This window comes from Physeter macrocephalus, chromosome 10, assembly GCF_002837175.3.
Source record: "Physeter macrocephalus isolate SW-GA chromosome 10, ASM283717v5, whole genome shotgun sequence".
Taxonomy (NCBI): Eukaryota; Metazoa; Chordata; class Mammalia; order Artiodactyla; family Physeteridae; genus Physeter; species Physeter macrocephalus.
In genome coordinates, this window is record NC_041223.1 from 5,989,599 (window position 1) to 6,002,880 (window position 13,282).

Genomic DNA, 13,282 nt, shown 5'->3' on the forward strand with positions numbered 1-13,282 from the left:
AATATTTGCAAACGAATCAACGGACAAAGGATTAATCTCCAAAATATGTAAACAGCTCATGCAGCTCACTGTTAAAAAAAACAAACAACCCAATCAAAAAATGGGCAGAAGACCTAAATAGACATTTCTCCAAAGAAGACATACAGATGGCCAAGAGGCACATGAATAGCTGCTCTACATCACTAATTATTAGGGAAATGCAAATCAAAACTACAATGAGCTATCACTTCACACCAATTAGAATTGATATCATCAGAAAATCTATAAACAACAAATGATGGAGAGGGTATGGATAAAAGGGAACCCTCTCTTACTGTTTGTGGGAATGTAAATTGATACAGCCACTATGGTGAACAGTATGGAGGTTCTTTAAAAAACTAAAAATAGAACTACCATATGACCCAGCAATCCCACTACTTAGCATATACCCAGAGAAAACCATAATTCAAAAAGACACATGCACCCCAATGTTCATTGCAGCACTATTTACAATAGCCAGGTCATGGAAGCAACCTAAGTGCCCATCAACAGACGAATGTATAAAGAAGATGTGGTACATATATACAATGGAATATTACTCAGCCATAAAAAGGAACAAAATTGGGTCATTTGTACAGTCGTGGAATCCAGAAAAATGTTACAGATGAACTGGTTTGCAAGACAGAAATAGAGACAGAGATGTAGAGAACAAACATCTGGACACCAAAGGGGGAAAGTGGGGGTGGGGGGTGGTAGTGGTGGGATGAATTGGGAGATTGGGATTGATATATATATATATATATATATACTAATATGTATAAAATAGATAACTAATAAGAACCTGCTGTATAAAAAAATGAAATTCAAAAAAATAATAAAACACTTCAGCAAGAAAATGAAAGCTAAATACTCTTTTTAATCTGCTTCTTTATAATGGTATAGCTATTGCTTTATTGTTGACTAATCTCATCAAAATAAAATCATAATTGATTATACAAGCATTAATATTCTAACACTAAATATTTCTTATTCAAATAGAACTCTTAGGTTGAGGATAATAAGCATTAACCAGGGACTTTGAAAAGAAAAGCGAAACAACTCCATAAGTAATCCCACTAAAAGTTCCTTACAAATTTACAGTTTTATACTCCATTTCACTGAACCTCCTATGATCTGAAACAAAAGGACACTGAGTCAAAATAAGGTATTAAGTTAAAATTATATTTATGCTTACCTGGCTCTAACATTTATAATCAATTTGCTTAAATTTTCTTAACCTTTCGTTAACTAAAGTGTGATTTTTTTTTTTTTTTTTACTTTGAAGCATATTATATTTTATACTTCAACCATATTCCTTAGGCTGAAAGTGTGTGGTTGAGAAACATAGAAATATGTGTAATACATACATATATATATACTATACCTGTAAGGTAATTACCATATGGGATTGCATTTGTGTATAAATATTAAAGATATTGTTTTTCTGAGAAACAGAGTTTTAACATAGAATATGAGAAGTGATTATAATGCATTTAAGCCCTACCCATTTTCCATCTATAGACAAAAATGGATATTATCATGAAGAATATACCTTTAACTTTTCACAGTAGTTTGAATGAACCATGGTGAAATATTTCAGGTTATCCAGACGGAGAAAATCACCCTGTAGTTTACAGGTTTTTAGTTTACAGACAAAGTGTAGCTGTAACTTACAAGGATAGATTTGCACCATCCGTTCTTTGCTCTGTTAGCTAGAGTTTGCCCTCTCAAGTTGGTAGTTCTTTGCAAAGAAGAGAGGATTTTGTATGCTTGTGTATAGTTTTGGAAAATGTGATGAATTTAATGATGTATTTTTCCTTTGTGAATTGAATATAGATAGAAATGGAGATAATGAATGGAAGATGCAAGTGATAGGGATGATTCTGATGGAAATGGCAGAGATGATGTAAAAGTGAAATCAGTTCCATATTTAAATTATCATAGTAGTATTCATTAAACCCTTTCCTTAAACAGAGCTAGATATTACAAACTGGAAAAAAATATTAATCATGGATTTGCCTTAGATTTTTCTGTATTAGTCTGGCATGAATGTTTATATTCAAGCTGCAAAAGTAGTTTGCTAGGTATTCAGAAGTTAGAAGCAATTTAGATTTAGGATGTTTAAAGCTCATTTGTAAAATGTTCATACTATTTGAGCTGTTTTTAAAAAGATTTGCTTAGCTAAAGTCATTGGATCAGACTAATTCTGACACTCTTAATCTTCCTTTTTTACTAAGAGCCTTAGACATTTTCTCTCCATTTAAAAATCTGAATGACAAAATTTAATAAGTAATTTAGTAAAAATAGTGCAGTAAAAAACAATTTGTACGGAGGGGAAAAATACACTAAATTTTAATCGGGGAACATAGCAATTGTAAGACAATACACTCTATCCCTTCTTTGTGTTTGAACAGTTTTTAAATGCATTAGTTTATAGTAATAATTGACAAGAGATGCAGAAGTAGTTACTGAGAAGCCAGTTGTACATAAAGAATGGATTTCATAGGTTAAATGATTATGTGACCAAAAGAATACCAGCACATGGCGAGAAATCCCAGGAACTGGTGGACAGAGAGGAGGTGAGAGGAAGATCTGAGATGATACAAACAAATGCAACAGAAAGATGTTTCCCTCAATGGACCTCAGTGTTACCTTAGGTCAATCACTCTTGGCTTCTCTGAATTTCAACATTATATTTGAAATTAATTTGGAGGTGATAGGTACTAATATGATGCTTACAGTTTTTATAACTGCTGTTATTTTTTAATGAAACTGGTTCTTGTTTATATTAAAATATCAGCTAATAAAATAGAATTTGCTTTTTTTTTTTTTAACCAAAATTGTAGCCAGTAAGGTGTACCACAGTGTAGATACCTTAGGAAAGTCTGAATTCTTCTTGGGAAGGTAAATGATCAATAGCTTCCTTTAATTAATTTGTAACTCCAAAAATATGTTCTTCTGCACTGCCATAATTTTTAACATGATTGAGTGTGCTTTGATATCTTTGATTATGTTATTGATTCACAGAAGTGCAATATATTTGATATATGAAGGTTTCCTTCATATGTCAGATGACAGCAAAGAACAATGTAAAACATATGAACTCCTCTTCTTACCCAAGGAAGACAATTTATTTCTTGAGTCCATTGAGTCGTGGATTAAGTGACACATATATTAAAAGTAAATGCATTTGGACTAAAGGGCCATTTATTCACTAGGAATCAGAATAAATGAAATGGGCTTATATTATGTGAGCTTGTTTATAATTCCATCATTCTCAGTCAGAAGTCACTATTGTGCCAGTTTAAACTGGAGATCTCTATTTCTATCTACATCTATATCTACATTTAGCTATCTATCTATATCTGTGTTATCTATATCTAGCTATATATAGTTATTTTCTGTATAAATATATACATATAATGTTATCTTTGTAATTTCTCTATATATGTTATCACTTCATCTAAGCATCCATGAGAAGAGGAAAAGTAGGTGCATATCAAAGAAACGCAGTCAGGGAAGATAAGAGTTGGTGTTAACAGAATTTACACGGCGTGAGGGGGCACATTCTGGCCACACAAAACCAAAAATAAATGTATATAGGAGCCCCTCAACTAGACTGATGGTAATAACTGGCCTAGAGCCATGAAAGTTAAACCGATGTTACACAGTAAGGAACTGAGAAGGCTAAGGTCATTTGCTTGAGCTACCTTTGGAATCTGGAGGACAACCAAGTGCCACCAAGCCTAATCCACTGGTGTCCACCCTGGGACACAGTGCTTGTCTCATGCCACTTCACACTATTCTTTACTGGAAATGAGCCACTTTGCAAATATTGTGTCTCTCTTATTCCCAGGAGGTTTTAAATGTTCAGTACCTAAAAGCCCATGTTTTGAAGGCAGAATTTAAACATGAATTAACATGTGTAATAATAGTGTATTAAGCCACTACTGTTTATGTATTATACATTTAAGGTGGCAGACAATTTAGCCAATGTTTGATTGCTCTTTGCTTGTGACGAACTATTGTGAATTATCCAAATTATGCAGGTGTGTTTTCTAAAGCACTAAACTTATATATATTTACTAGTGAGTTTAAAGTTAGAACAAAACCCATGCTAAATGCAGTAGTTACTATTAAAGAGAGAATTATTAGATTTCTTTTTTCTTTATTTTTTGGCCACACCCCACGGCATTTGCAGGATCTTAGTTCTCTGACCAGGGATGGAACCCGTGCCCCCTGCAGTGGAAGTGCAGAGTCCTAACCACTGTACTGCCAGGGAATTCCCAGAGAATTATTAGATTTCTTATTATTTAAATTTGTTAAGCTACTGTGAAATAATTCTAAGCAGTCTGCAATGAGGTATATGTATGCATATGTGTGTATACATGTATGTATATAGGTGTATATATACATATTTAATTTAAATATAAATGCCCATACTAATATTAAATTTTTATTTTCTATATTTTTAATGAAAATTCTAGTATTTTTTATATAGTGAGTGATTATTTCACTATGCAAGTAGTTCTATAGGTGTATTGACTTATTTCAAACTAATGGGTAGTTTATTTCACTGAGACTGCAAAAGAGGCTCTAGGCACATGAAAACATGTTAAAAAAAACCAATTTGCACAACTGTGCCTTAACTCAGTTTGATTACTTTTACTATTTGTATGCGTTTACAACATCTAGTAAATAAATAGGTCTGTTTAAAATATCAACATAGGAATAAGATAAGATTTATCTGTTATGAATTTTTTTCCCTGATATGCATACATCTATTCATAAATACAGTTTCTAATTTTCAAGCCTAAAAGATTATTGGTTGATATAATATCTGAATTAATATATAAACAGCTTCTCAGGCAACATGAAATACTGCTTTGTGTCTTTTAGTTTAGTAAAATTATTCTTTCATTCAATTATCTATTCAACTACCAAATCCATATTAAGACTCTACAGTGAACCTTGTGCTATACTAGACTCTCTAGAGTTAAAATTAATGTGAGATTATCTTGTCAAGGAAGCAGTGATCTAGTTCACTGGTTCTCAGACATTGCTGCACATTGGAATTGTTTGGGGATTTTAAAATATATATATTAATGCCTGGGTTCTACCTCCAGAGATTCTGGTTTAATTGCTTTGGGCTACAGCCTGGGCATCAGGTTTTTAAAGCTCCCCACAAGATCATAATAGGTACAGCATTTGGGAACCATCAGTGTGGCTAGGACTTAAGATAGATCTATAAAGATAACTGAGAGCTTTCAGCACCCTCATCTCTCACCCTGCCCACTCAGTAGGAATTGACTCCTTTCTCCACTGTAATCCCGTATGTATTTCCACTATATGACATTTTCTTTTATCCTCTTATTTACATTTGTGTCTCACTTTTTAGCTTGTATGTGCCTTAGTCTTTGAAGACCAGTGTATATCTGACCAATATTTTCAACTCTTGTTAGAATTCCTGGTATATAGTAGGCACCAAAGAATGTAATTTATTGAATACGAGTGAGGAATGTTCAAGTAAGAAACGTTTTTAAATAATATAACTTTGAGTACTGATGTAGGAGTCGAGTTGAGTCTGAGGTAAGAGACCACTGTTCTGTCCAGTGGAGGTGGATGAGACCTTATCTTCGTATAAGCACGCAAATGCAGGGTGCAGGCACTCACCAGAGCAGGAAGGAAGAGGGTCTGGGAGTTCTTGTACCTGGATAACTGTCACTTGGCCAGGCTACAGATGTTGAAATCTCACAGAGAGTTACTTTGAGTCAAGGGACCACAAGTCTGAAGTCTGATGACTGGACATAGTAATTAGGTGTCGAGAGCTTAGAAGGATCAGAGAACCATGTAGAGCAGATAAAGGGGAATCAGTGACTGGGAGGGAGGGCTAGTCTCTGGCATAGCTCTCAACCCCATTAGTACAAAGAAGCAGCTTATTGAAGTAAGAAACAGCTTCCACCATAAGTTCCCATAGGAACAAGTGGTACCAAATGACTCCATTTTACAGTAGTTCAGAATATCCTTGGACCTCCCCTCTTGAGGATCCTTCTTGACGGTCATATGTGGCCTAACCTATTAGCAAGCAGTGCCAGTTCAGTGGGGACAGATGGCTCCTTTAGTCTAGGTGTTTTCTGAGTCCTAAAGGTAGAAAGCAGAACTCCTAATCTTCATTTACCCCTAAGGTCAAGGGCTCCCATCTTGCTGGGTTCTTATTTGTTTAATAACTCCATAACAGAAAATAGCAAAAAGCTGAAGACTTTCAATTAGAGATGGGGCTAGGAGGAGAAAATTGATTAAAGTAAAAAAATATATATATATTAAAAAATTTTGGATGACTGCAACCTATAATTTATTCCATAAAAAGTTCACTCCAAAAACTGTTGCTTTCTCTTCAAACTGAAGTTAGTAATTTGCTTTACCAATATATATATATATTTTAATACCCCTCTTGACCAAAGAGAGGTTTTGTTTGTTTGTTTGTTTTTATTATTTTTGGCTGTGTTGGGTCTTTGTTGCTGTGCTTGGGCTTTCTCTAGTTGTGGCGAGCGGGGGCTACTCTTCGTTGCGGTGTGCGGGCTTCTCATTGCGGCGGCTTCTCTTGTTACGGAGCATGGACTCTAGGCACGCGGGCTTCAGTAGTTGTGGCACATGGGCTCAGTAGCTGTGGCTCGCGGGCTCTAGAGCACAGGCTCAGTAGCTGTGGCGCACGGGTTTGGTTGCTCCGCGGCATGTGGGATCTTCCTGGACCAGGGCTCGATCCCGTGTCCCCTGCATCGGCAGGCAGATTCTTAACCACTGCGCCACCAGGGGAGCCCGCTTTACCAATATTGATACTTCTTTCCTGACTATACTTCTTCAAATTTTATAAGTATATTGTTATGACTTGGGAAGTTCAGGTGTTTTTTTAATTCCTGTAACACTTACTAAAATTATTGGAGCTCTCCCAAACCATTAGAAGCAAAATTAAATTGTCAAAGCCTCCTAAATATGGTGTTCAATGCTTTTTTTTGTCTTTTAATATAGAAGCATTTCTAGTTGTCTAGAAGAAGAATTCATCTTTTTTTTGTCCATTATCACTTCTTCAATTTTGCTTGGTAAATAAGATCAGTCTAACAAATATGTCTTTAATACTGTATTGCAAATAGGAAATGTGTTTTACTAACTGCATATACTTCCTAAATGGATTTAATGAAATATTATTTTCTCTAATTTTAGTAGTTTTATTAGAACTAAAAACAGTGATTCTCTCTAGATTCTATTCTTATAGAATCCTGGCATTTATAATTTTGTGCAATGTTCGGAGAAATTTCAGCCATCGTGACAGGACTTTTATGTCTCAGAATTATGAAGAAGAGGTGAGGAGAGAAAGGTAAAATAGTTTAGATGCATTTTTTATTGTCTTAAAGCTAGGCATTGTGATGGAGGGCCCTGAAAGTACTAGACCCCTGGCCCTGTCACTTGTTAAATGAGATGGCTCACTTTCTCTAGCCTTCCCCTACAGCCGCCCCACTTGACTTCACATCTTTATTTGAAAATCAATTAGGAGCAGCAAACTTACCCTGAATTTGATTTAGTTTACTTTATTAGTAAAAATAAATAAATAAATAAAAATTGAAAGTCCATTTCGGCAAGATGAAAAGTGAAGTGCTATGAAGAAGCATGTTGGGACCAACCAACCAATGGGGCTCAAAAGAGAAGAAAATAAGTAACTAGCCTTGAGAAGGTCTCCTTATTTTACTTATTCTTGTATTTTGTTTTGTCCATTTAAAAATTCATTTAGGGAATTCCCTGGCAGTCCAGTGGTTAGGACTCCATGCTCTCATTGCTGGGGGCTCAGGTTTGATCCCTGGTCGGGGAACTGAGATCCCACAAGCCACACAGTGTGGCCAAAAAAATCCAAAAAACAAAAAACAAAACTAAACTAAAAATTCATTTAAATTTGGCTTGGAGAATTACTGTAAATACGAGTGTTCTCTGGTATTTTAATTTTTCGGTTAAGTTTCAAAAGAATAAGAACAGTCTCACCATGTAATGCCTAAAGTCATAAGTGTTTGCCTTAACTCTCCTTTAATAATCGTTACCGTCATCTACATCCATTTATGTCCAGCTGCTTTTCATCACTCCCAGCCTTGAACTTTAAGAGTCTAGGAATGAAAGGCCATCAGTTGTTCTCCTTCCCACAGTATCCCCTTTAATGCCTCCGTGCCTTGGTTGTGCTGCTTCCTAGAGTAACATTTCCATTTTTCCTTTCAGACTCACGGTGCACTGTTGCTTGGACTGAGAAGCATATTTATAAATTTAGTGTCTCTGTCACTCCTACCAAACTATAAATACCTCAAGGGCAAAGACTATGTCTTACCCATGTTTCAAATACCTGTGCACAGCACCATGAACTGGGCTGATCTTTACCATTAGAATTGAATAATTGCAGTGTTTCCCCAGTTTTACAGGAAAAATGAATAAATGAAGAGTATATTCTAAAGATTTTATCCTGTAATTGTTCTTAAACTTACCTTTGTCTCCTAATGAGAATTAGTTAGGAATAAAGGGGGAAACAAATACAAACAAATATTGCAGGAAAGCACTGATACAGTCATTTGTCCTTAGACGGATTTCTCACTGCTTTTCTTGATGTGCATGTTTGTAATTGTGAATTTTGTAATAATACTGTTATCATTTATGCTTAGCAGAATTATTAATACCTATGATGACATTAGATATAACAATAACTGCAGAGAGCATTGTGACTCCAGGTGTTCTGACACTTAAGTATGAGAACCTCTGAATATTATAAGGGAAATTCTCTTCTGTTGTCATTTTAGCTGAAAATGTGACTTACCTGAAAATGTGAATTGCATGCTGGGGATTGAGACTAGCATTAGTTATTTCTAGAATATGCAATCTGCAGTGTAACATAAGCTCCAAGAAATCTTAAAGCTAAAATGTTTTCAACTATTTTTTTTAAAGTAAAGGTAGGTATACCTTGTGCAACTAAATTCTTATGCTTATGCTTGATTTCCATCCGTCCCCCAACCTTATTAACAATATTCTCATCTCAGGAAACTTGGGTTGTAATAAGAAATGACATTTTTAGTATGGGAAGCTGTAAGGAAAGTGATGATAGTGACATTTTCATTCTTGCAGTTTAATTTGTTACATACTGCTGGGCTAGATAGATTCATCTAAGAATCCTAATCCATTTACACACTTCCTGTGAAGTTTAGCATATTGACATGCAGTGAACATTTTTCCTCAGCCTTTCTGTGCTGTTTCCCTAACACAGCATAAATATAAAGTGGTCCCCTTCAAATAAGTCTCCAATCACGTGTACATGGCATTAACTGAGGCTTATTTTCGTTGAGAAATCAACGTGTTCTGTCTAATCTCCATTACTTTTAAATTAGAAATTACATCTCTTTCTGTGAAATTCATTTTTCAAGAGACAGTACTCACTAGAGTTGTGTCATTTTTCCATGCAAAGCTGTGGGTCAGGTATCACTGAAGGCTGGTTAGCTTCAAGCTCAGGACCACCAATTTAGAACTTATACCACGGCCAGAGGGGTAGATGATGGTCTCTAGAGTGGTCTGGAGTTAATAATAATCCCTTTATACACCCCAGATTATGGGCTTTGTTTGTATGATCTTTTTAGTTTTATACATATATCAGTCCATGAATAATATGGAGAACCTCAACAATGGCTTAGAGTCTGATTTCCTATTCACTCTTAATTATCTACATTTTCTATGTTAGAAAATTTTATTTATAAGAACTTTAATGTCTAAATCATTTGAAAGCTGTGAGAAAGGGAAACATTGTATCTTATGTAGACTTTTTTCAGTGCAGTGTGTATAGTCGGTAGGCATGTCTGCAATCCTAGCATCATAATTTTTCCAGCAAGTAAAATAAAGAAGCTATACTTTAAAGGACTGTAGTAAATGTATATCTAGAATGTGTGTAAGTAGGCACAGTTGCATTGCATGCTTTCATTTGGATTTGTGCTAGCGCATCTCAGTAAGCCCTAGAAATACAATTAGTAAGTGATACAAAAGAGTGGTAACTTTCAGTCCTTCAAAGAAAACAAAAAGTGATATTACATTAAGCAGACAAAAAGAAAGAGTGCACAATTAAAATGTAAAATTACTGTTTCTTTCTATAGAAAAACTTCAAAGGCAAAATCATGAAAGAACTATTAGTGGAAAACAATAAAGGTATTGGTCTTTATGAAATTACTCTTCCTTTCAAATGAAGGAAAATTTCAATATTCCGTATAAATAATTTTTAAGGAGGTGAGAAAGTACTTAACATTGAAAATGGAGCACAGGCAGCTTTTCAGTCATAAATAGGCAGTGGGGAAGTCAGAAGTTGGATGTTTTTACTTGCCTCCCCAGAGAGGGCTGCCCTTGTTCCCCAGTGCAGCTTTCCTGAGCAGCATTTGGTGGAGACGAGTGCCTGCTTTTAAGAAAATTCAGAGATTTGACAGTTACTAGACTTGTCTAGGAGTAAGTACCTCCCTCTTACTTGAGGGAGAGCATCTGCCATCCTTGTATGGAAAATGCATTCCAAATTCTAAACAGGTTCCGTGGCATGAATCCATTCATAGAAAAGGCATGTTCCAATTTTTATTCAACCAACAGAATTTCAATTACAATAAAAAAAAAATAGAATGCTCAAATGTATCTAACTGCTTGGACCACTCTGTTTTTGGACTGAGTAAATAAAAATGTATATTTCTTTAACATATAATGCTGCAGTGTTTGGTACTGACTGTTGTTTTGGCAGATTTCAATCTTTAATGTTACAAGGGACAAAATACTTTGCATGACAATACTCTTCCTTGAAGAAATCAAAGCCTTTTGGGCCTGACCTGATCCTTGTGTTTCTTTGTTATGCTTCATTATGCGCTTTTAGTACTGCTGTAGAGATCTGTTGCACGTGAAATGAGGTCTCCAGCATAAAAGAATAACATGCCAAATGAAAGTTCCTATTTTTTGTGTGTAATAAGGGGTTGTTTAATTTACCTGGAGGAATAGTCCACATAAGCAGTACCAGCAGGTGTTCTTATCCCCAGCTAGGTTCTAGCAGAAGTGAGAAATTGTCTTTCAAATTCAAAGCAATCTAATGATTTACATCACTTTTATTAAAATAAATAAATAGAACTGTGTAATAAAACAACTAATGACTTTTTAAATACAGCAATGACTGCTTAAAATACTGCCCAAGGGATAGCAAAGATACATCTTCTGTGATGTAAGACATTTGCTGTCTCAGTAACTCTTCCATCATGGGCTCATATTTTACTATTATCACTTTCAAAATAATTTATTTTTAATGATTTGCAATATATGGCTATGCATATAAAATGTTTTAAGAAAAAAATGTATGAATTATGTATGATTTACCTGAGAGAATGTCCTAATCTTGTTTTTAAGATCAACTAATGTCAGCATGTGGATATTTGATCACATTCTCTTCTGTTGATCCTTTACATTTAAATATTCAGGAAAAATGACAACATAATATAAATAAACTTGGCCAGATATCCTGAATTACCTATAGGAAATGGTCAGTAAAGACTTTGCCAGTGTGTACGGGATGGATTCTCTGTGCCAAACTAAACTCAAAGGGCCCCTAATGGAGAGGAGGTTTCTGGTTGTAAAGAAAGAAGTCAGTGATGGTAATAAATGCTTTAAAATTATATTTTAAAATTGGAAGCAAATACAGGTTGACTGTATGTTTGCAGGAGGCTTAATGGATGTGTGTATACAAACACTCATTAAAAAGCAGAAGGACTGTGATGTTAAAACTATTTATTTTTATAAATGATAGATTTATTTATTGTGGTCCATAACAAGGATACTTGCAAGGCATTATAGGGATTTATTTGAAGTGTAATGACATCAGTGAAGGTCACGGGCTTTTCCTCATTCATAATTCTTTGGTAATGATTCTAGTGAATATGTGTCCCTGTGATGTCCGCTCTGCCTCTTTTTTGTAAAGAACCTACAGCTTCTCTCTTCTAGTTCTAACTCTAGGATTCTGAGATTCTTATATGTAAAATTTTTAGGCTTGAAGGGTCTTAAAGAGAAAATGTATAAAGTGAGTGAGAATCTTACCCTGAGTGCACTCTGGTCTTTTGAAAAATCGGTCACAACTGCCATCATATGTTTTATGAAGGATGCCTCTCAGAAAATGGAATGGCAGATTCCGTTGCATATTTAAACCTTCAGGGTTTATAGTGTGTCAGAAAACAAACTGACTCTTACTACATTCTATGCAATGGCTAGTTATTACAGATTTTGGTAATAGGACACTCAGTCTTTTAATTTGCTTAGAATGCAGATCATTTTATGTATTTCCCATCTGTATTTCACAGATGGGAAAACCAAGGCTTAGGAAAGTAAAGTGACTTAGGCAAGTTGCATACGTGCTTAATCACAGAGCTTGGCCTTGGACCTGTCATCCTGTCTGGGATCCGGACCAAGCCTTTTCAATTCTACTTCTTAGTGTATTCAAGAATTCAACTAACATTTATTCAATATGTATTCAGTAATTCAACCAATATGTATAGAGTACCTACAACATGCTGGATCTAGGCTAGCATAGAGGACACACCTGTGAATAAAGTAGATATAGTCCCTGACTTCTTGAAGCTTATAATTTAACAGGGAAGATAGATATTAATCAAATAATCATTCAAATATATAATTACAAAGAAAGCCCTTTAGGAAAAAAAGTACAGTGTATGTTTTTATACTTGTACATACCATGTGAATGTGTTCTTATTATTAGTTCAGTTAATTCACCTAAACTCACACTAAGCAATAATTTTGAATTATCTAGTAGGTGTTACGGTTACTTAAATTTAACAAGTATATTTATTTGTCAAAATCACTGAATAGAATTTGAGGCTTGTCTGTATGGTACTGGCAAAAAGAATGAACTGGATGTTTTTAATATTATATTTAAGGGAATTTTTTTTTTAATGGAGAAAGCTCACCATTGCCTTTCCTGTTTCCCAGAGTCAATGTCTATGTCTAGACTTAATTCTGAGCACAGTGGGAAGCTGTTGGATGGTTTTAAGCAGGGAAGTGAAATCATGTGATTTACATTTTTAGAATGTTACCCTTGGGCTTCCCTGGTGGCTCAGTGGTTGAGGGTCTGCCGGCCGATGCAGGGGACGTGGGTTCGTGCCCCGGTCCGGGAGAATCCCACATGCCACCGAGCGGCTGGGCCTGTGAGCCATGGCCTCTGAGCCTGAGC

At 35.2% G+C, this 13,282-nt stretch overlaps 1 protein-coding gene across 2 annotated transcripts in view; it reads left to right on the forward strand.

The window, feature by feature from the left end:
- The window catches only part of PRKN (parkin RBR E3 ubiquitin protein ligase), a 1,334,302-nt gene that overhangs the window by 183,022 nt on the left and 1,137,998 nt on the right, over nucleotides 1–13,282 (forward strand). The gene's annotated exons all lie outside the window — the stretch shown is intronic.